General features: G+C 35.2%; 1 protein-coding gene across 1 annotated transcript in view; it reads right to left on the minus strand.

Moving 5' to 3' along the window:
• Nucleotides 1–23043, minus strand: part of LOC121318194 (semaphorin-3A-like) — a 117078-nt gene extending 94035 nt beyond the window's left edge. Inside the window, exon 1 of the mRNA XM_041254614.1 lies at nt 22943–23043. The gene's annotated coding sequence lies outside the window, so the exon portion shown is untranslated. The remainder of the gene's footprint in view (nt 1–22942) is intronic.
• Nucleotides 23044–23482: the final 439 nt, after the last annotated feature.

Genomic DNA, 23482 nt, shown 5'->3' on the forward strand with positions numbered 1-23482 from the left:
TGTAATATATACACAGAAACCAGTACGCTTCAATGTTATTATAAAATGACCAGTCTGGCCAAAGCATGTTAGTGGTAGGGTGATTAGGAAACTGAAGTTATTAATCTAACTGCATATGTTTATTATATTGAACTGGATAATATATTTTGAACAAAACTTTTCTTTTAGAGGACCATTTTAGTATTTAAAAGTTCAGCTTTTTTTTTTTTTTTCTCACCGCATACAAATTGATTATTGTTACATTTTGATATTTTATATGTAATTAGATTTTATAAGGATGTTAACCTAAAAATATCAACATACAGTACAAAATATAAAGAAAAACAGACTTTTGACTGCAGAAAAATTACTGTTTTTGAACTCTTGAAATTAATCTTAAAGATATTTTAACCATGGGGTGATTCCTTGTCTGTCTGATTAAAATGACTAGTCACTAAATGCAATAACAATACAATGGAAAGGGGTTGATATTTAAATCCAGCATTGGGACTGTGCTGCCTGTACACTTTAATTAACATTACATTAGTATTACAATACTAGGCAATGACATTTATTTTTCTCCCATCTGTGCTATCTAATTCTAAATGCCAAACAAATGATCACTATTTTAAAACCATGGATTCATCTAAGTCTTTTAACCATGTGAAAATTACACCATTTTTGGTGAAAGTAAAATCAAACTAAAAAATAACTAGCATGCTTTCATGGTTAAATTAAACATGAGTTGCTTCTTACAGGTTTGTAACATTCACAGTTTTATTCTACTTTTACAAAAATTGTGCAAATTGCAGTTTGGCTTCAGGACTATCCTATCAATTTGTTATATTCAAAATATATGCTGTATTTTATCATACCACTCCTAATTTCCACCTTGAAATGTTTTATTTTAGCCATAGATGATTTCAGACACCGTCTAGCTCTGTCTAAAAAAAAAAAAAATAGAAGCAATTTCCAAGTCAAACCAGGATATTACTTCACTTGTTTTTTGCTGGGAGAAATGTGCTTACTCTTTCCCTTTTGAACACTTTAAAACTATTACTCTTGTGAAGTAATGCCAGTACAGAGCTATATTGTATGAAATAAATATTTTTTTAAAAAATATGTTTATATGAATTCAAACATTTCCAGATTTTTTCCCCTGGTATAGAGAAACATTTTGTAGTGTTTAAACATATAGTCATTATTTACAGATGGTGCTTCCAATCTCATTCTGTTTTATCTCAGCAAAGGTCTACACAGCTACACTGAGCTTTTAGCATGAAGTGGAAACCTTTACCACTTAACTCTACTAATTGTATATCTAAAAATATATAGCTGGTGTTTATTTTTAGCCCAATTCCCTCCAGCAAGCAGGATAACTATAGCCATCCAATGGTAAATTAAATAAAAAAGTCTTAAGTGCATTCTTACCTCAGAAGCTATAGCTCCCTGAATATTTCACAGGAGATCTGCTATGTTTTAAACCTCATGACTGCAGACTGACGCTAATAACTCAAAGATCTTGAGCGGCGTGTCTTGTGCATGGGGCCCTGTCGAGCGCTGACCCACAGAACAGGATCGTCCTAATCTGTCAATCAACATAACTTTTTTTTTATTGCAACATGTCTAGTGAGACACATTAACTCTCTCCAAGCTTTGTTAATTACTTAATGCTACGTTTTCCATTAAAGAGATTTGCCTTTGAAAAATGTTTCATATTTAAAAAAGAAAACTGTATAAAATGTGATTACTATCTGTAACTAATGGATACTTAAGTTATAAAAAGCTTGGCATAGTACAATACAATTCAGTGCCAGGAATCGGGTGTTGATAGGGTTATAGTTTTAGTTGGCAGCAACATTTTAGGGATTCTCTTTACTATCCAACCTACAGACTTTTATTCCCAGCTCCACAGAGCTCCATCTTGCTCTTGTCTGCTCTGCAAGCCCAGCGCAAAGACAAATAAAGTGTCCATTAGTGTCGACTGCAGTGGCTTTTGAGGGAAAATGGGCAAAAGAAACAAAAGTCTTTGCTTCCAGAACTTGACTGAAGACTGATGTTTATGAATCTGTCAACTTTTTTTTTTTATTACTGGGTTTTTAAATTAATGAACAGAATTAGGTTTTTGCTCTGTGTAGTTTCAACTGTGAAATTACAGCTAGTGTTAAGTAATAATGATACACTGCCAAGGGCGCTGGAACTAGGGGTGCAGGGGGTGCGGCAGCACCCCTTGGCTTTGCATGGCTTCCATCATATACAGGGGTTAGTTTTGTTCAATGGCCTACAGCACCCACACTTTAAAAATTCTTCCAGTGCCACTGTACAATGCTCCTTTATTATTTCACAAATTTTGGTAATTCATGGTTAAGTCATGTTGACAGTTAATAGCATGTACTGTACTTTGGAAAGACATTCGTTCACTGTCCTCAATCTTTCAGGATTTGTTTTCTGTGTAAATCAGGTAGTGAAATAATGAGGGCACACTTCTATAAATAATGAAGTTATCCCCATTCTTACTCTCTGTGACTAGAAATCAGACACTGTGGACATGTTAGCTTGTTGAATCCATCAGGGGTGGAGACAGCACTGGAACAGTATATCCTGGGTTTTAGATTGTTGACCAGAACCTCATATTCACATCCAGGGTGTCACAAAAACTTTATATAAAATCTCGGATTCACAGAGTACCCCATTCTAAGAGAGAAAGTAAAACCTGACAGAAAAATATTCCTTGATTCAATAGAGTTAACATACTTTATATTAATTTCCATTAATAAAAATGCAATTATATGTGAAGTAACAAATCCCAATAAGTGTGTGTGTGTGATATATATATATATATATAAATTACACACAAATACTAATATGTATTTCAATGCCGTATACTGCGATAAACACAACATTGTACCCTTTGGATAAATATACGTCATAAAGGGTCCACTGCAACAACATTCTGTTACTCAGCTAAATGACTGATTTGGTTGAAGTCAGACTTAATAGCTATAACTACAGGGCGCTTTTAGCGTACTTGGAAAAAACAACCATAGACACTAGTCTATGGCTTTATACACTGAAGACTAGTTATCGTCTAAGTATATGACACTGAAACTATTTACTTAGTAACAGTAGGGTAGTCTTTCTGTACTTACATAGTGCTGAAAGAATACATTTAACAATACATGACCACTAACACCTACATGCTTTGGATCTAATTCTACTAATCACATGTAGCAAGACCCCCTTCTCTATCTTAAAGGAGGCAGTTAATACAGCAGTACTGTATGCTTTTCTTATTCTTTTTATGCAGAAATTGGAAACTTGTTGTCTTTCCGAAAGAAGACTGGACACATCGATCTCATATTACCAGTTTAACCAGTTAAATAGGTCTCTCTGCCCACAAACCCCTGTCGTTTCTTTGCTTGGTCCTCCTCCTCCCTGTTTCCACCCTGCAGCATGCCTTATCTAGGGGAAGGTGGCCCCAAGTGCCATTTTTCCTGCCCGCTGGCCGAGCCATTCTTAATCACTGTATTGCATTCATCTTAGCTCAGCCAGCATAGGCGAGGCAATGGAGCTCCAATGGATAAGGGCATGGGCCAAATTGTAATGTGAATGTATTTTGTATCTGTCGGCTATCATGGTCATGTAGGGCATAATTCTTTGCCAATTGTTCATGTGCCATCAGGCATCTCTTTCGCACAAATAAGTTTTGTTTACCCCCATAATTATAAACCATGTATGATTAAGTAATTTCTCACAAAAGCAGCAAGCTGCTTCTTTTATTTATTTATTTATTTTTTTAGTCCATGTTAGTGAAAAGGGGAAGTCTCATATTGAAATATTAGGATGCAAGCTGCCTAGCCATTCCTCTAGCTTATTAAATGTTAAGATAATTCACCCAACAAACAGGTGAACATTTTCATCTGCCATAAGATAGGATTTATTCTTGATTACATTTGGATGGTTTGCAGAGCGGACATAAAAAGGTATCCTACAGGTCATAAACCATATTTTGGTCTTTTTTTTCTAAAATACAATTGGTCTTTCAGTTCCTGTAAGTGAGGCAGAAAAGTCCAAAATTAATATTCGTAAGCCTGTGGAAAAGAAGCGTAAATAAGAAACTTTATCTTGACTTTAACTGTCAACTTTATCATATCCAGTGCCCAAACAGAGATCTAATCTGCCTTTTGCAAAAAGGACGACAGACCCATTTTATTTGGAAATGGGCCTTGCACTCTCAATATTCACTGCTTGGCTGTGGCGATTGGAGGAGCTGTTATGAGGGCCTTTAAGCTAATCAAATAAGTTATTCCCAAAACATTCAACAATATGATCCTCAATGTTAATCTTTTTGCCTAATCCCAAATCACATTGTTGTTTGAATATATTTAGGGAATAAAGGCTTTATATAAACCTAGATTTTATTAAAATACATTGTCCTACATACAGGTCAAATGTTAAAAAAAAACAAACAAAAAAAACATTATGAGATCTTCGTGACAGCAATTGTCTTGCAAACTGATGAATGTTTATTTTTTTTCAGAATGCAAAGGAATGTTCCAATTGGGCTATTTTAGAATTATGATATTACATTAGTGCTAAAGATCCAGTACAGTACAGTTCGAATCAGTACTTTCAAATTTTGCACAAGTGGGCAAAACCTTGTGGGGAAAACAGTCTTATCCAAAAATAATGATAATACCAGTTACTGTACATTCAAGGGGTCCTAATAAACCACAAGAGTTAAGCATGGTAAATATACAGAATGATTTTGCTGCCTTGTTGAAATAATTATATTTTCTAACAGAAGAAGTTGTGTCAAGGTAGTTTAATTCCACTACTATCACTCCCATTGCTTTATGTAGCAATTCAAAAAAAGTATGACATTTTAATCTTTTGAAAGACACGGAGGCCCTCAAGCACAACACATATTACACCATGATGACTGGAATTTTACACAACCTATTTTATAACCCACTCAAATGGCTCTCGAATGGCCTGTAGTGTTGTAACTAATTAAATACTCAATAGAAGATGAATGAAGACTGAAAGAGTGTCTCAAAATATATTTCATACAGATTTCCGAAATAAAATTCATCCTTCTTTAAAAACATCATGATGAAAGGGAAGGAAATAGCACGGAGGGTTGTTCCAACAACGTTTATGGCTCGTAGAAGAGACTGTCAAAGGTTACAAGGCCCTTTCAGGGTGGGGCCAGTATGTTCAATCGACTAGGCATTGTTGGTCATTCATCCCCATCAACATCCCTAATTACAGGATATACAAGCAAAGAGCAGGCTACAGCAAGGAACATTATCGTTCCAGTGTGACTGACCAGATAAAAAGGGAAGAATCTGATACTTTGTCACAGTTTGCAAACAATGCAGTTGAACAACCTGAGGGGATCGCATGGTTAGCACTGGGAGCTGATTTATTCATTAAGGTGCTTGTTATTATGTAGAAATGTCAATGCTTTTGTTTGCTTTATTGAGGGTGGGGGAGTTGTATTTTAAAGTATCTTTGAAAACAAACTACTTTACAACATGTGAAAATATGTGGTCCATAAAACATTTCTAGAATAGTTTTTTTTAAGTCCACATGTTTGCAGATGTGCTTAATCCTTTTGAGACCTATTGTGTTTTCAGTATCATTGTATTATAAACTTCACACACAGCTGTTCTGCATTGGTAGTAAATAATATTTGATGTACCACTGCACTTCTGGGACTAAACATTAAAATCTTTTGCACGCACATTGGATTGGATGATGATTTATTTATCAAGACCAGGATATCACGGAACATACTTGTATTAAATGGAACCAGTGTGGTAGGAAATGTGTACCCACTGTTCTCAAATTGTACCACTTTCTTGCATGTGTAGGGCATGGAAACATTGGGTGTCTATAAAACAATACAATCATAAATTAAAGTTTTACTGAAGCCCCTTTTTTTTCCAAAATGGGTAAACCTTGGTAACATCTGCAGAGCCCTTACCATTACAGTCTACATGTGTTTGTGCACCTTATGATGGGAAGTGTGAGATATAGGACATGAGTATTTAAATTCAAAGGAGTAACCTGTTATATGTTAATGTCCTCTTCTAGAAACTGTACTGAAAGTTTGAGAAAGCAGTGCAGCAATAATGGAACCAATCGCACATGCAACAGCATTAGCAGCAGCTCCTGCAATGCCACTAAATAGAACCTGTAGTGTGGACAGAGTATGCCCAGCTTTTGGTTGCACATGAATGTTTTTTTCTGTTGTCAAAATACTACGCACTTCCTGTCTACACAAAGCCATGGAAACTCTCTGTTACACCGTCATGAAACAACAACAACAGTCCATTCTTTATGTAGGTAACGTGATTCCATACATTTCTCCACCTCTTGGGTTGGAGGGTTATTCCCCTTTTATTGTTTAACAAGCCACTGTGAATGGTAAGAAACAGGGATTCAAACTCTAAATATTGCAACTCCATAGTAAGCCAACAAGCAACACCAAGTGTTTGCATTTCCCCTTAGTAGAAATGGAATGCACGCCTGTATTTTACCTGCCCCAAAAACAAAATGCACTTAGCAACTGACAGTGGTGTAACCGTACCGTCTTTGTTTATGTTAAAGTGAATGACTTTGGACTGCACAGTTGTACATCTCTACAAACAGTATGTGTTTGTGCTTTTCACTAAATCCGCATCCCTAATATCTACAACTAAAAGCCCTGGCACCAGCCGGCTTTAGTCAAAATTGTGCAGCGTAAGTGAAAATAAGTTGAACCCTGTTTTCTGGGAATTTCTAAATATTAGCTAAATGACTTCCCTTTCCTGATTGGCTTTTGTCCACTGCATTGAGTCTTGTGGTATGATGCACTTCCATTATGAATACTGCTGAACCCTGCATATGTGACAATGTAAAGGGATATGAAGAGAAAACAACACTTGTTCAGGGAATAGATATTTTGTACAGGGGTGAAGTCACTTGCTTGGGAATGGCAAGCTTGTAGATTCACAGCTTGCATTCATTTTTTATTGGTGATATGCCTCTCAGTTGTCTGGCTGCAGCTAAAAGCCAAAGCGGAGATGGGAGGATCGAATCCTCATTGAAATGAGTTAGATATTAGCTGTACAAAAAGAACTGCTGCATCAGTGTGGTTACGCCTGCTTGTGATCAGTGTGTTGCACAACATTTATCGCAACTGGATAACAACTAACACAACAAACTTTGTGTGACCCAGCTGTATACAGAAATGCAAAACTCTGCACTGTACAAAACAGAGTGCAGTTTATTAAAATGTTTCAAAACCGAGAATGCATCACTACTGTACTTAATCTTCAGTTACTGGACCTTGCATTTCTTTAAATTAAACTGCGTTAACACAAGCAGGCTGTGAATTAAACATATCTACACAATTCTGAGTTACAATTTACCTGTGCAAGTAATCACTGAATCCCATTTATACGTAGTAATTAATTGACAATGGCTGAAATACCTCTCTGTAGAAATTACGTGCTAGACTGACAGTTTGTTTGCAATGTGGAATGCCTGCTAATGCGCCATGAGTTTTAGCAACATACTGTAACATTTTCAGATTATAAATGGGTCACTAGGTAGAGGTCTAATAAAATGAAATGAAACAATTGCACATCTGAAATGCTTCTATAACCACAATTACATGTTCGGAAAATTATAATTCATATTTTTCTACAAGTAAAAGCATACATTGTTCTCACTTGTTTTAAAAATAAAAAAATCATTAAAAACACTATCATTTAGAAGCACAGCTGCAATGAACAATGGATAGCCTGCTTTTTGTAGGCATTAAAATCATTTTGAAGCTGATGTAAAAATGACAAAGTAAAACCTTTGTTACCTCCCCAATAGCATTTTATAATCAGTGTTTTCAATCAAATTAAACCAATCATTTTCAAGCAGACTTCACTAGGAATGTACTCAGTAGCTGAGGCACTCAAAAAGCTTTTTTCCCCGAAAACATCTCCGAGCTGTCAAATACCACAATGGCTTTCAAAATAACAATCCCGGAGTGCAGTTTCAGACTGATACAATATGTAAAAGATAACCGTCATTCACATGCAGACCATTCTAAATCATTTTTGCTTTTATCTAAAACAAAGCGTTTTTTTTCTTTTTCTGATAACATGAGAAAATATATCTGAATGTGTGTATGTGTAAGATTGTGTATTATAATGCTCCAGTGTACTATAAAGTTATATGGTATTACAATAAAATAACAACATGTACTGTTGTTATAATCACTGCCTAGTGTAACACACTAGTGTTTTTCCATTATTTCTGTTTATACTGTATGTATTACACACTTTAAATAAAATCCAGTTATTATGAAGCAAAATACAATAAGTGACCTGATTTCACCAAAAAACACCACATAAAATGACACATTTTTGTAAGGATTCTTTCTGACAAGCTCTTCCTTTGAATATCTGAATGCTGGTTTAAAAAAAAAAAAAAAAAAAAAAAATACTTTTTTTTGTATGGCTGCTGCGTGTATTAAATACTTTTGAGAGCTTTGTGGATGACAAATGCACTGTATTTTGAAAGAGATTACAGTACCTTACGTAAGATATGTAAATATAATCATTTTAGATCTGCAATATAACATTTAAACATGCATTCTCTAGTCTAGTGCCAACACTCCAATTTTATAAAAAGATTCATTCATCTGAATAAGGGCGTTTGACACTGCACGTCCAGCTTTCAGTCGGAGAGCAAAATACAGATGCGCCAGCGAGCGGTATCGAAAGTCAACAAGTGACAAAATATTCTCGCAGTGGACATGTAGGCTCAAAGAAACAGGAGAGAGAGAATGGGAGAGAAGAAAGAATAATTAACATGAAAGAAATCAGAGAAAAAAAATAATAAACTTGTGTTTATTTTTAGTTTTCTGCTTTTAGTTTTTGTTTATTATTCTTTCTTCAGCTCATTCAAGCCGCAAAATGTGTGTCACCCAGCAATTCACCAGGGGCCCACTTGAACTGCCCAATAGCCGTGGTTTGGCCACAGTATATTTTCTCGGTGAGTAATATCCTGGTTTTGAATAGAACATTAATGAAATAACAAAGTAATCACACATGTTAAGTTATTCAGACGAGACATAAATTGATTTTTAATTATTACTGTACAAGCTCATAACATCTACTTTTTGACAAATCAACTGAAAAAATAAGTACCACTTAAAACTCCATATTTTTATATGTGATTAATTTTAACAGGTCTTGACATGTATTGAAAAAGCAACCATTTTATAGTCAGAAGGTATAAAACTGAACTATTAGGAAAGGCCCAAGGCCTAAAATACAAGTTGGTCATCTTGGGACAGTGGATAAGCCTGTCAGAAAAAGTGACAAAGGTTAGCCACCCACTAAGGAGATTTAGATTAGGAGTCAGGCCTATTATAAAGTGCCTGCAGTCTTATTAGGCCCCAAAGATGTGTTAAAAGGCCTAAATGTCATTAGAGCTAGCTATGTGCAGTGGAGTATAAACTTTTCCAGCTCCATCTCAGTGATCACCTAATCTTTAAAGAGATAATGAAAACAAGTAGTGGCACTTGGAAGACATTGGCAACTTACTGTTTTGTGAAGCTTTCAAACAGCAAAGTTCAAATTGAGGATGCCTTGGTAAAAACTTTTCTGTGGGTAAATTAAGAACATTCCTCTTCAACTGAACTGTGATTTTTTGATGCATTTACATTCATGCATTACTGCTGTTTTAGAGTTTTACTCTGTAGTTGCACCAACATCTCAGTTACTGCCACACATGATGTTCAAAAGCATGTAAAGCAAATAAAACTTCTTTCTTTCTAAACTCACATGTCTTTGGCTTTCCAAAAAAAAAAAAAAAAAAAAAAAATGTAATCTAAAGTCTTTGCTTACACATAACTGAACTTGAAATAGTATAATAAAAATGTCAGCATGTTTCAAGTCAAGCCTGAAAAATATATGTCCCTTTTTATGCAAATAGAATGCAGTGAATTGTGTAGTAAAGCCGATAATTTACTGGCCTGGCATAGGTATTTAACAATGTATTTACCTGTTTGCTCTGAGGTCCTCTGATTAATGCACAGTTTAACTGTCAGCAAACATTTGCACCACTTCTCATTCCCATCCAAAGCACCCACTGCCTCATATTTCCTGCTCACTCATCACACTGACAGCAATTCACACAAGCAAGCTAAACATTTCGGAAGCTTTCCAACTGTCCTTTAAAATGGAAGGCTGGTAAATCACCATAACAATACCCCCTGTTAAAGGAGACACATCTTCATATCAAGCAGTGTGGTTTTCCACAGTAATCGCTATGATCTCAGCTACTTTTCTATGAGCTTTTATTCCAATGCTTAGTACCAAAACATGTAAAGTTTAGATTATAATTAACACCCGCTGCCTTAGGAATATCCTGTTATGAATTGTATATTATTGTGCTGTATTCCTAATTCACAAAACTTTGGAAGTATTTCACAGCACTAACAACAAATCAACTCAACACTTCGATGTCTAAATTATCTACTTGTATTTTTTTTCCCCCTATGGCATTTACAGTATATGTGTTTTTTAAATGGTCTCCAAGCAAACATCCTTTGCCTCACATTACCCACACTGGACAGCTAGGAGACACGTATGCAATTTTAAACCTTGCTGTCGCATAATTTAAAATGACGGAGGGCCATGGCTTGTAACACTTCACATGCTTAGTTCAAGAAGAATTGCTGCCTTGTTTGCCTACAGTTCCCTCTAAGTCTATCAGGCTACCCTGATATATTGCCAAGTGTACCAGAGTAGAGCTATTAAATCACAGTGACACCCATTGAATTACAGTGTTCACATTGGGACATGGTTTCTTTTTTTTTTTTTTTACCACAGGATATGTACTGCAATACCTTGAATATAGTTTTTAAATTCCCAATGAAAAGAGAATAGCCTTTGAGTATAATGAATATTATTGTCTTTAAATCTGTAAAACCACATTAATATGGACTACTTTTTATTGTATTTTGTGATGTAAATAAATTACCTTAGTAATTACCCATGTTAAAGGGCTGCAGTATTTAAATCTGCCATCGCTATCAATAAAAAAAAAAAATACCTAAAACAACTCCTAAAGTAGGGAAAAAAAGCTTATTTTTTGGTTCTCTAATATAGTTAAACATACAGTAATTTGTATATACTATGGTAAATATTATTCAACAACATAAACTATAGACTGCGCTAAGGAGATCTATACATCTGCACTAATTGGTAAACACAAATTTGACTAATACTTAACCTCAAATAACAACACCCCCTGCAGAGTGACTTCTTTAGCATGCTATATTAGGAATCTGCTGCATCTCTATTGGAACTGAAATAATAGGCTCAAGACCTCTGAAATTCTTAGGGGCAAAATACAAGTACTCAGAGATGTTAAGACAAGAGCAGCAACAAAAATCATGTACATGAGTCTGTCCATTTTTTTTTTCTCATGATGTCTGGACTAACTGCATTCTGAATGGTGGAATAACCAAGATCCCTTTCTCAGAGGCCTTGGGGAGTGAGTAAACACATAGCTGATCACTGGATCACCAAGATATGATATAGCCATGGGTTTATCATATACGGTTAAAATCATGTTAGTATTGAGTTAAAATAGTAGATTTATTGCATATTCAGTTTGTTGGAACAGAACTATAATTTGAAAAAGGCAGGCAAGTTGTGATGTAACAAAAAGCATGCACTAAACATTATATGGCAAACATGTTGAATTCCTGAGGCATGTTGTATGTAAGGTGAAATAAACAGCTTTGCATGTTGACCTTTATGAATGTAGGGTAGTTGACCTTTATGAATGGAGAGTAGTTCACCCATGTTGCATAAAAATTGACAGACTATTTATTTCAGTATAAAGGTAGCTTTCCTTTGGCATGCCATTATATTAGGCAAAAAGGGAAGCAGATCAAAGACGAATTTCAAACTGCTTCTGGCTCAAGTTAAAACATACACTGGATAATTTTACTTCCCCTACAATTTCAGCATTTATTTTTGATAAGAACAATAAAACAAGGAGAGTTGCAAATTCATTAGTAGGTCCTAAGCATAAAATGCAATTAATGCAATATGGAAAAACAAATACCAGAAACATGAAAAGGACCTGCCAGCTGCAGCTTTATTAAGTGAAGCCTCTTTGAATTGCATATGTTGTGCAGGTCTAACCATGCCGAGTCGAATAAATGAAAACATAAATTTCCTCTTTTCCTAAGAGCTAGTTTTCAAATTATTTGAAGGATCTCTAATGCTGGCTTGTGATACCTACATGAAAATGCCTCTTAATTCCGGGCACCTCTGGTTTCATGCAATCTCCAGTTACTTACACTGCACACGATTTAGCACAGTCTGAAAGGGTTCCCCAAGTACTGTATAGTAGGTGTGCCTTAATAACCTTTCCACAGGCTTACAGGTCTAGAGTTAAGACAACAATCCATAGTTCAAAGGGTTTAAAAAGCTTTCAACTTGTACTTGCAAAGTCTACTTTAACAACCTGTAACTTTGATATTCTATGCCCCTGCTGATCTCATACTTCTAAAATGTTTCCAGCTTTTTACAAAATAAAAAGTCAATTTAAGTGAAATAAAACAGCCGTCCTATACTGGATTCATGGCAGATCAAGGGTGCATGGATTTCCCTGGTAAATGCTGACGGGAACCACCTGTGTGACTGAGATGATGTCTTAAAAAATGAAGGGACACATGGAGAAACTGGTTTGTAAACAAATGTTCTTAGGCATGCTCTGTGCATATTAATGCTCTTTAATATTCTTAGGATTACCATTATGATGTACACCAACTGGATACTGTACTTTTCCCCCCTTAATGTAGATATTGATACTTCGGATTTGTTTATGTGGTAAAGTAATATGCCACTGTACAACACTAATTTATACATGTTTCGTAACGTTCTGATGAAGATCATAACCTCTTCCATATGTTTTAATAAACAATAAATCAGTTTTCCTTTTTGATTTCTAAATTGTTTTGTCATTTGCTAATGTTTACTGGTATTTTTTTTTTTTTTTATGGAAGATCAATTTCTTTCCATAGTTTTGATTTTGTCTTTGTTCACACAAAGACATCATGCCTCATACTGCACTGTTTTATTAGGTGAGATGACATCAATTCCCTTACTGTCATGCTTTTAGCGTTATATAGTTGAGTAAAATTGATCAAATATTGTATGGAAATCCCATCAAAACACTGCTGTTTAACATGTTATAATTATATATTGGACTGACTCATGTAAAAAGTCATGAAAACAATGTGATTAGGGTATTAAACTTTTTGCAAAGTTTGCTAAAGTTTATTAAATTTAGCTCTTATGTTCAGTAAAAAGCATGGCAAACCCCCAGTTATGGTCCATGGTAATATTTGCATATATAACAATGTCGTTAAGCTAAGACAAGTTGGCTTGTGTTTTTATGGCCAGTATACTTTTGAATGTCAACACAGATTCAATAGTTTGTTGTGATGGATGTGCAAGTGTACTTACATATTTATAGAACACCTGGTGCTGGTCTCGAAAAACTACTCACTTTTAAATCTTTTGTAGTCATTTTTGTATTACTTTAGTATAAATACATGTTAATTTGGATTCATATGTTGTTTTTTTTCTGACTCTATGTGAATGAAAAGACACAGATTTGCCCGTTTTCCCATTGGAAATAGTGATATTTTGAAATATCACTGTCCTGGTCACAAAAGCAAAGTTTGTGGGGAATAATAGCCATTTTCTATACTTTTGAGGCATAAGCAATTAGGAAATAACACTTACTACCCAGGAACAAAAATTGTATTACATAGTGTTATTTGACACTGACACTTTGTGGGTAAACCCATTACACTACACCCATTGTTCGTTAGTTACGCATTGTCTTGGGTAGTGTGATTTTATATATAAAATCACACCACCCAAGTATATATGGTATATATATACAATATATATATTCCACCAAACTTTGGGGTGTCTACCAGAATAATGTGTCTAAAAAGTCTAACTAAAAGGAAATTCCTCAAAGAGTTTATTCACACACCACAACTGGTGGGGTCCCAAACCGGGGGGGGTGGGGGGGGGGGGGGGGGGGGGGGTATTGTCTATTCATATTTTTTTTACTGTTTGCCCTGTCGAGTGAGTGGACGGGGGCAAGGGGCCTATTGTTTTACAAACTTAACAAGGTAATAAAGCGAAACAGAGAAGTCATATGTGAGTCATCAAGGTAATTTAGATAGTGGATTTAAGCTGCAGTCTGTCAAAATAAGTTAAAAAGGGCTGCCAGGCAGAGTAAAGCCTTTCACTGTAGTCACGTAACATAAATCTGATTTTCTCCAGGTGAAGAAAATTCATTATTTCTCTTGCCCAATGAATAAAAGTGGGTGGGGCAGATTGCTTCCAATGTAATTAAATCAGGCGTCTTGCCAGCAAAGCGGAGAAGACCAGGGTACCTAACTGTGTATAGATCTGTGAGAGGAATTCGAAGATAGAGTTCTAGAATGGGGCTAATTTAGGACATGACCAGTACTATTTTCTAGGAAATACACAACATTTTGATCAAAATGCTGCTTTATTTTGACTCCGACATTGCAATAAGCAGCCCTACACTGTATATCCTAGGATTCAGCAGATATTTAGATGTCAGAGGATCAAATAACATCCAAACGTGGTTCTCTGTCACTTCACAAACACATTAGCACCTGATTAGCCAATCAAAGTCTGATTATTGTGGCAATTGCTGGGCATAGTAACTATTTGCTTGATCAAATACTAAATTTAAATACTTATGCGAAAATATAATATTTTAAGTGGATGAGGAATGAGGAGAAAAATCAGTTTATAGATATTCAAAAGAAAATGAATATATAATAAAAGTGTACAAAAAGCAAAAATAGCAGACGTGGGTCAGGTGAGGCAGAGGATGCATAGCGCTGCAAATACTGCTGCATTGAGGTACATGTTCGCAATGACAATAAAATAACATGCTGAAAAATAAACCAATAAAGTGAACTGAGAGTCAAGTAATCAATTTATGTGGCTTTTACATATGTTTTTTTACAGCCACTGTTTATTGCAGAGAGGTATGTATTGGTTACTTTGTGCAACAGTACTGTCTGTCCATCCGTTAAACACTGCCTAAGCCGACAGTCTTAATGTAAATATGTGACAGAAAATGGTGGTGCTTTAGTTGGTGAAATTATATGCATTGATGGAAATGTCCAGTGTGATTTTTGACACATCTCCTGATCGCTTGCACCACCCAGTTCTGTTAATTTTCTTTTCTTTTTATGATTTCAAGACGAATAAACCTGGCTTGTTTTGTGCTTGTTTTCATACCTTCTGAGAATAATGTTTCCGTCAGCACAACGATTGCCCAAACTTTTGCAAAGTACCAGCTAACTTGGAAAAACGTGGCTTCGACTTACACAGATTCTGCTTTATCATACATGCCAGCGACATTATTAATTAGAAATCAGAACTGCTACGCATCATATTCCATATGTAAAGTGTGTATACTGAGATTTTTTCCTCACAATTTTTACCAATGTTTAAATTAAAAACAGTTTTTTTTACTGATTTTAATATATGTAAAAAAATAAAAATAAATTAAGATAAAAACTAAAAACACGGAACACTAATTATAGCAGAGCAATAGCAAGTGAGAGAACAAAAAAAAAAAAAACTTCCATCCCTCCCCTTTATTAACACTTTCATAGATAATAAAATTGAATAAAAAAATACCTACATGCTCTGTGTTATAGCAGACATTCTATATTGTAAATAGGGGAGGAGAACAATAAAAATAAATAAATGAAATCTGCTTGTTCCATTGTGGACCAACAGACCAGGCAATAGAAGAAAAACTAAACTAAAATAAAATAAAAGTCCCAGTCGTACAAAGTTACAGATGTGGGTTCTGCATATAAGACTAAGCGGATCCAGTAAGGAAATAAAAATATAAATAAAATACATAAATAATAGATATGAAAAATAGCAGTCCTGGGGTCTTCCGAGTGGCACATCTGGTAAAGGCTCTCCGAGTGGAGTGCAGGATGCGCCCTATAGCCTGGAGGTTGCCAGGTAATTATGCATACAATTACATGCAACAGCAGGTTCGACTAAGAACAGTTAACGTAATTGCTTATACTAGTGAAGTCCAGTACGAGCATATAGTAAGTGTGATAAATGGATGAGAAAAATTTCAAATAAGAACATTTACGTATGTCACTTAATATTTTGTAAGAGTACTTGTGTTATTCTTCTCTTCCACAAATGTCTCTCTATCTGCAGATACAACTTCAGGGCTTGAAATTAACTTCTCCATGCGCAAGCCACCATGGCTAGTGGATGGAAAAATCCACCGGTCACACAGGCATTTTACCGGCCAACATCGTTCTGGGGATGACGACAAAAGGTAAAATGCAAAAACAAGCAACATTTATGAGCCGTCTCAACAGGGTCTGAAACAATCTGCCTCACAAGTGAAGATAAAGCCTCTGAGATGTGTTGGGCATCTGCCTTCTCCACAGACTGCATGTGCACAAACTGCACAGTCACCAGCCCTTTCTGGGAGAATCACACATATACTAGCTCCTCTTCTATGACAGCGCTATTAGTTGAACCATCTGACATCACTGACAGGAACTTTGCACCTTTTATTTTCTCTTGCAGCTACCTCCTTTCTACCTCAGCACTATAGTTTACTAGCAATCATTTGAATCTCATTTTCAGAGTTTGCAGCATGCAAAATAATAATAACAGGAAATATTGTACATACTATCCTATATTGAAAAAACTTATTCTAGACAATGTGGGGAAGCTATAAAAAAGGCCAACAAGATGCTCAGATACATTGTGAAAAGTGAATTTAAATCAAGGGATGTAATGTTAAAACTGTACAGTGCATTAGTAAGACCTTATCTTGAATATTGTGTTCAGTTCTGGTCACCTCGCTACAAAAAGGATATTGCTGCTCTAGAAAGAGTGCAAAGTAGAGCGACCAGAATTATTCCAGGATTAAAAGGCATGTCATATGCAGACAGGCTAAAATAATTTAATATATTCAGTCTTGAACAAAGAAGACTATGCAGCGACCTAATTCAAGTATTCAAAATTCTTATTGACAATGTCGACCCAAGGGACTTTTTCGACCTGAAAAAAGAAACAAGGACCAGGGGTCACAAATGGAGATTAGACAAAGGGGCATTCAGAACAGAAAATAGGAGGAACTTTTTTACACAGAGAATCATGAGGGTCTAATCAACTCCCCAGTAATGTTGTTGAAACTGACACCCTGGAATCCTTCAAGAAGCTGCTTGATGAGATTCTGGGATCAATAAACTACTAACAACCAAACGAGCAAGATGGGCCAAATGGCCTCCTCTCGTTTGTAAACTTTATGTTCTTATATGTGAAAAATACCCTCCACGGACCAAATTAACCCGTGTTTGGTGGTTGGCAGGTGTTAATTTCAAACCCTGAACTTTAAATCTGCAGGCCATTGTTGTTGTTGTTTGTGTTGGTATTCACAGTGTTTTGTTGTGTTCATGTACTTATGGTAAAGTTTGTTTTAAAAACTGAGGTTAGTAGTTTTATCACCAACCTTATTATACACAGGTCTTTCTTCACCTCCTAATCTTATTATACACAGATCCCATGGCACCAGAGAGTATAACAAGACTGTAAAACTCAGATGTATATAGGAAAATTATCATTCACCGTGTATTATAATAATGATAATACAGCAGTTTCAATTTCAATGTATTAAATTGTCTTAAAGTACCAGTGTTATTCATTTTCAGAAAGCAAAAAAAGTACTGGGTAATTCTAATATGCATACTGGCTACAAATTGTCTCATTTTTCACCCTGCTGAATAATTCTACCATGTTGCAAAAATTGCTTTCTTTCCAGAAGACTAATTATTCCCTGTTAAAAGAGAATTGCATTGAAATTGCATTTTAATTAATTCACACACTGTACGAACGGAAATCAACTTGCACAAAAATCAATAGCTCAATTCTCTATTGAACCTAGAAAACCCAATGCTTTTTAATTAAATCTTCAAATCATGTTTCTCTTAAATGAATATGCAGCTTTTATGTGGTCCCGGTAATCCCAGTCGTATTTTTAAAAATGTTCTGTATTTCAGATGTTGACTTATAGGCTTTGTGTTTCACTTTGTTACAAGCTTTACAGCTTTACAGCTTTTACAGCTTTGTGCTGTAAAATCTGGACATTTGTAGGTTGAGGCCAAACAGCAAAGGCACATAAATATTGTAATCTGTGTGCAGTATTTTTACTCTACGCCCCAACAGTGTTTTTGTTTCTACTAATACTTTAAAAATCAAATCAAAAGAGGTAATTACACCTGTTTTGAGATTTTCAATTAAAAGCTGTGATCTTGTGCCTTGCATGAGAAATCTTTCATGTGCAAAGGCTGTGAGTCTTTATTATTTTTAAGTGAGGTTAAATATTATTATTTTGTCTGCAAAAAAACCCCCCAAAAAACACATGTATCAGTGAATCATAAAGAATCATTAAATTAAAATAAACAGCCTTAAAAACACATTCAATAATTAAAGTAGCCTGACCAACACTAAAGTGCTGCCAGAGAGAACATGGGCCCACCCATATAATGAGGATGCCATAACTTACCACTGGTTGCTTGTGGATGGTTACTAATTCAAATATAAAACTAAAAAGCTGCAAAAACTATAAAAAGAGGTCGGTGTTTGCTATGGAATATGTCAGTAATGTTATGATACTGCTTTTTCTATGGTAGAAGTTTTGGAATAAAATCAGAAAATGATGCTATGATCCTATTGCTCATTTAACATATATTTTTTTCCACATCATCGCCTGTTAGTTTTAAGAATGATTGCCTTCCAAATGCACATTATATGCTTGGTTTGTGAACAGGGCACCTCAGTGTCTTCAGTGCTCTTAACAGTGTGCTTTTATTTGTTTATTTAGCAGGCGCCTTTATCCAAGGCAACTTATAGAGACTATGGTGTATGAACTATGCATCAGCTGCTGAGTCACTTACAACAACATCTCACCCAAAAGATGGAGCACAAGGAGGTTAAGTGACTTGCTTAAGGTGACACACAGTGAGTCAATGAGTGAGCTGGGATTTGAACCAAGGACCTACTAGTTAAAAAGACCTTTTCTATAAACCACCGGACCACACAGCCTCCTTAGCTTTCTTAAGCACATCCACAACCAAGTTAAAAAACAACAATATAAATAATATAAATATCAATACTGTAGGTATTTCTGTGTTGTCAGGTGCATGTATATTTTATAAATAGGTTAGACGTATGAAATGCCAACAAACCTGTTTTCCAATTATTAAATCATCCAACTAATCCATCAATAAAGCTTTTTTTACAGCTAAGTTTAAGACTTATCTACAGGGGGAGGTTTGAAGCCCATACAATGCATATTGGTTCCCAAATTGATTTATTCCAAAGAGGCAGTCTAGTTTATGGGGGCTAATGGATAAATACAGTATGATGACTACATTTCAGTAACATTTTTATATAAGTCTGAAACCAACGAAAAAAAGCCTTTACAAATATTTGACTGTATGAGCATAAGGACTTCTTGACAGTAATAAAATTGCATCTTTGTGGAGTACAGAGGTAAGCACAGTGTACTGTGTGTAAGTAAAATCTTATTAATACCACATGGTCTCTTTCACATATTCCTTCAAATGACCCAACTGACCTCCGCAACTATTCCTTTTCACAACAGAACCAGTGTAAAGCCAAACAGAGATAATCTTAAATAAATATCTGTAGGAAGTTATGAATACAGTGCACACTATGTAATTTACAAAGCAGAAACAATGCCTTAAATCCTTAAATCTTACAATTGTCACATTATGGGCTGTAGCAAATACAAGTGCAAGTGTAAATAGCACTTGCCCCTGATTCTGTAGCGCATAAAAAAGTGAGAAAAAAAAACAACTGCTCTGAAATGGTATTCTGAAGACATGTCTTGCACCGTTATAGAGAGCTTGTCCCATTGTCACGGGTTGGCATAAATTTCAGGACTTCATATCATTAACATATTCACCGAAGCGATTGAAATGATGCAGTGGGGTCCCAAATAGACAATTGAGCACTGCGTTAAGACCCGCTGAAACCAGGTTTATTTAGTGGCACAATCAGGAACTTTAACAATTGAACACACTATAAAAAGCAAAGTAGAGGTAAGTAACAACTGTGCATTTGGAATGACACAGAATGAGGAAATCAAAGAAAGAAAGGAAAAAAAAGTCCTTAGACAAATACCATTAAAAAAATATACTCCAAAGCAGTTAACTTTCTTGTTTACTGTTCACATGACAACAATGTTTTTATCAGTGCGCCTGTATTGCTATTTTGATTTAGGTTGCTAGGTGGAGGAAGAGGAAGATGTGCCCCAGTGCAGGACCTTATTGTGGGCCCCCCTCCCCAAACGTTAATTTAACCATTATTTATAGAAATCAAACATACAAAATCAAGTGTTCAATATTGAAATATATTTAATTGTCAGAATGTTAGCATGTATGAAACAGTACATAATAAGAACGTTGTCTACTCGCCTACTATTTTGCATACATCTTTACATCCAAAACTACACTAGTTTAAATAATAAACGAACAGGTTTAATCACCAATCCTACCAGGATTCTCCAATTCTGTTATCACAGAAATTATTACAGAATTCACAATTCTGCAGGCAATTGTCTCACATAGGAAACTATTATTATTATTTATTATTATTATTATTATTATTATTATTATTCAGAAATGAAGGCATGTTGATTTGCTGTAGTTTATTTTGTTGCCCGCAGCAGCACCCAACAGCTTCCGTCTAAACTACAGGATGAATCGTGCACACAGAATATAACTGCAAATGTTTGTGTTGAATAGTACCACAAATTTAATTAAGACAATAGTGACCTGCTGAAATGAGGGAGGTTACAATCTGAATTACTGGCACCGCACACCGGCAGCTACAGTGATACAAATGTGTAACATCCGCAAATATAAATGCGAAGGATATAATCACTGTAAAAAAAATAAATAATAATAATTAAAACCTCTCTGGGGTCCTCTGAGTGCGCGGGCCCGTGTGCAGTTGCACCTGCTGCACCTGCTGTTGCTCCACCACTGCGTGATGCAAGTCTGCTGTCTTTGCAACCTCATGCTTTTAAACATGGCTAATTGTTTTCGCCTTTTTGTTCGTCTCATCCTTTCACGTTCTGCTCGTTTGTTAATAATGATTGAACACCAAAACAAAATACTGTACATGGCCAGGATGGCAAAATATGCTGTATTACATAATTTCTAACAGATGTGACAGTGGTCGTCATGAAAATGAGTTCAGAACCCAAACACTGTCGATGTAAACATACATGAATGTAGAAAGGTATATCGCAACTGTATCAGTATTGAAAAGTGAGTTAGGACAGAAAGTGGTTTTGTACCCGTATATTCTATACCGAAACAAACTGTTCTAGTATCATAATGATACAAGTGTGAAGAGGGATTTATTTCCATTTGAATAGACAATAGTGTCAACGTAGTTTTCAGATGTGTTTTTTTTTTTTTTTTTTTCCTCCTTTGGACAGTGGGATTTATTTTTTATTTATTTATTTTTATTAATTGACCGTTATGTTTACACTGGAAATTCATCAGATTTTGCACTTTTTTTTTGTTTTGTTTTTTAGCATTTTAACTTGATAATGATTGATAATCGTCATTAGAATTTGCACGATAATCGATGTCAACGTCAAGGTTCAATTTACAACACTAACAAATACTAATTCTGCATACAACACACATTTTTGTCATATACATTTAAGTCTGAAACATTTACTGAAAAGTTTTACAAAAATGTCAAGCATCATGACACATTTCTTGGAGATCATGTCAAGTTGGGTCGATGAGTATAAAATATGAATTAGAAGGTACCAACTCTTCTTGAAATAATATAACATACAGATTTACATAAGTTTGTTTACATGTTATCTTCTTGCATAGGTGAAATGTAGTCTTTACTAAACAATATCAAGAATGTATAAACCAAAAACCTCCACAAAAGCGAGCTGTGACTGCAAAGGAATTACAGCATGCACATGTTGTTGATATTTTAAAGAGTGTCATTTGTAGTAAAATGTCTTGCAATATTTAGTTAACTTTACTATAAATGCAAACAAAAGTTCTGACCTTGGTAAGATTAAAAATAAATAAATTAAAAGCAACTAATGCGGCGAGCTTTGTAAAATCAAGTTCTACTCCAAGGATTTCTAATAACACTCCATGTTAAACTAAAGATAATTTTTAAAGCCCTCTATGCAAATCTGAAAGATCAAACTACTTTGTTAGAGACAGTGCACATCTGGTTCAAATATTTCTACCTTTTAGACAAAAAAAAAGTTCAGTTTTGCTGACAGAGTGTCTGTAAATCAAATTACCCTGAAAATAGATCAATTTTTAATCACATAATTTGATAAATGTAATTGCAGATCATTGTTTTAGTAGGCTTGATTTTATAACTGCAGTTTAAGTAAATACTTCCAACTATTACCTTACAAACTAAGAATTGAAAAATGTTTATTGAAGGTGAAAATTATCAATTGAAAATAACAAAAATGTACTATAAAGGCATATATTCTATTAAATACAGTTTTAATGTACAAGTCTTTTAGTTTTTTTATACATTTTATCAACAAAAAAAAACATATTCCTTGTGCAGTTCTATTTAAACAGTAGTTTGCATTTAGTTCAACTTGCAGAGGCACAGCAACTATTCCACATCCCTTAACACATGATGCACACACACACAATATAACAGGAACCTAATACAAAGCTTGAATATAAACACTGCTAACTAATTCCAAAGAAAAACAGACATTTTCCACTTACCGTGCGCTGCAGAGATTCCTGGATTTAGTGCTGCCGTAGGCGTTTTGTTACTGCCCAGGATATTTCTTATCCAGTCCAAGCTAAGTTGTTCTCTACTGGAATTTAAAACAAAAAGATGGCTAAAGTGAACTTATAGGATTACTCAGTCTTGTTTTTCTTCTTTTTTTATGACTTAGGCAGCCCAAGTTGCTGCTTGTATTTAAATACCATTAAAATAAACCACTTCACTCTAATACAAGAGCAACATCAAATACCCTTGTGGCTCTACCATATCACCTACACCTGGGCAAATCTATCGAGCTCCATCCTCTCTATTAAAAGGTCCATTCTCCTTGGTGCTTGGGAATAAGACACCGCCTTGCTGTTTTCTGCACTTGTTTCCTATTAAAATCTTAGAGTGGATTGTGAGATGGTAGTCTGGTTAGCAGATGTGTGAGGCAGTCCCAGCGGAGCAGGGGATTGTAGAAATGGGGCGTGCTAGGGCAAAAACAACATCGACATGGGCGGTGATACAAAAGCCAGTCCCTGAGTGTGCACTGC

This window comes from Polyodon spathula, chromosome 7, assembly GCF_017654505.1.
Source record: "Polyodon spathula isolate WHYD16114869_AA chromosome 7, ASM1765450v1, whole genome shotgun sequence".
Taxonomy (NCBI): domain Eukaryota; kingdom Metazoa; phylum Chordata; class Actinopteri; order Acipenseriformes; family Polyodontidae; genus Polyodon; species Polyodon spathula.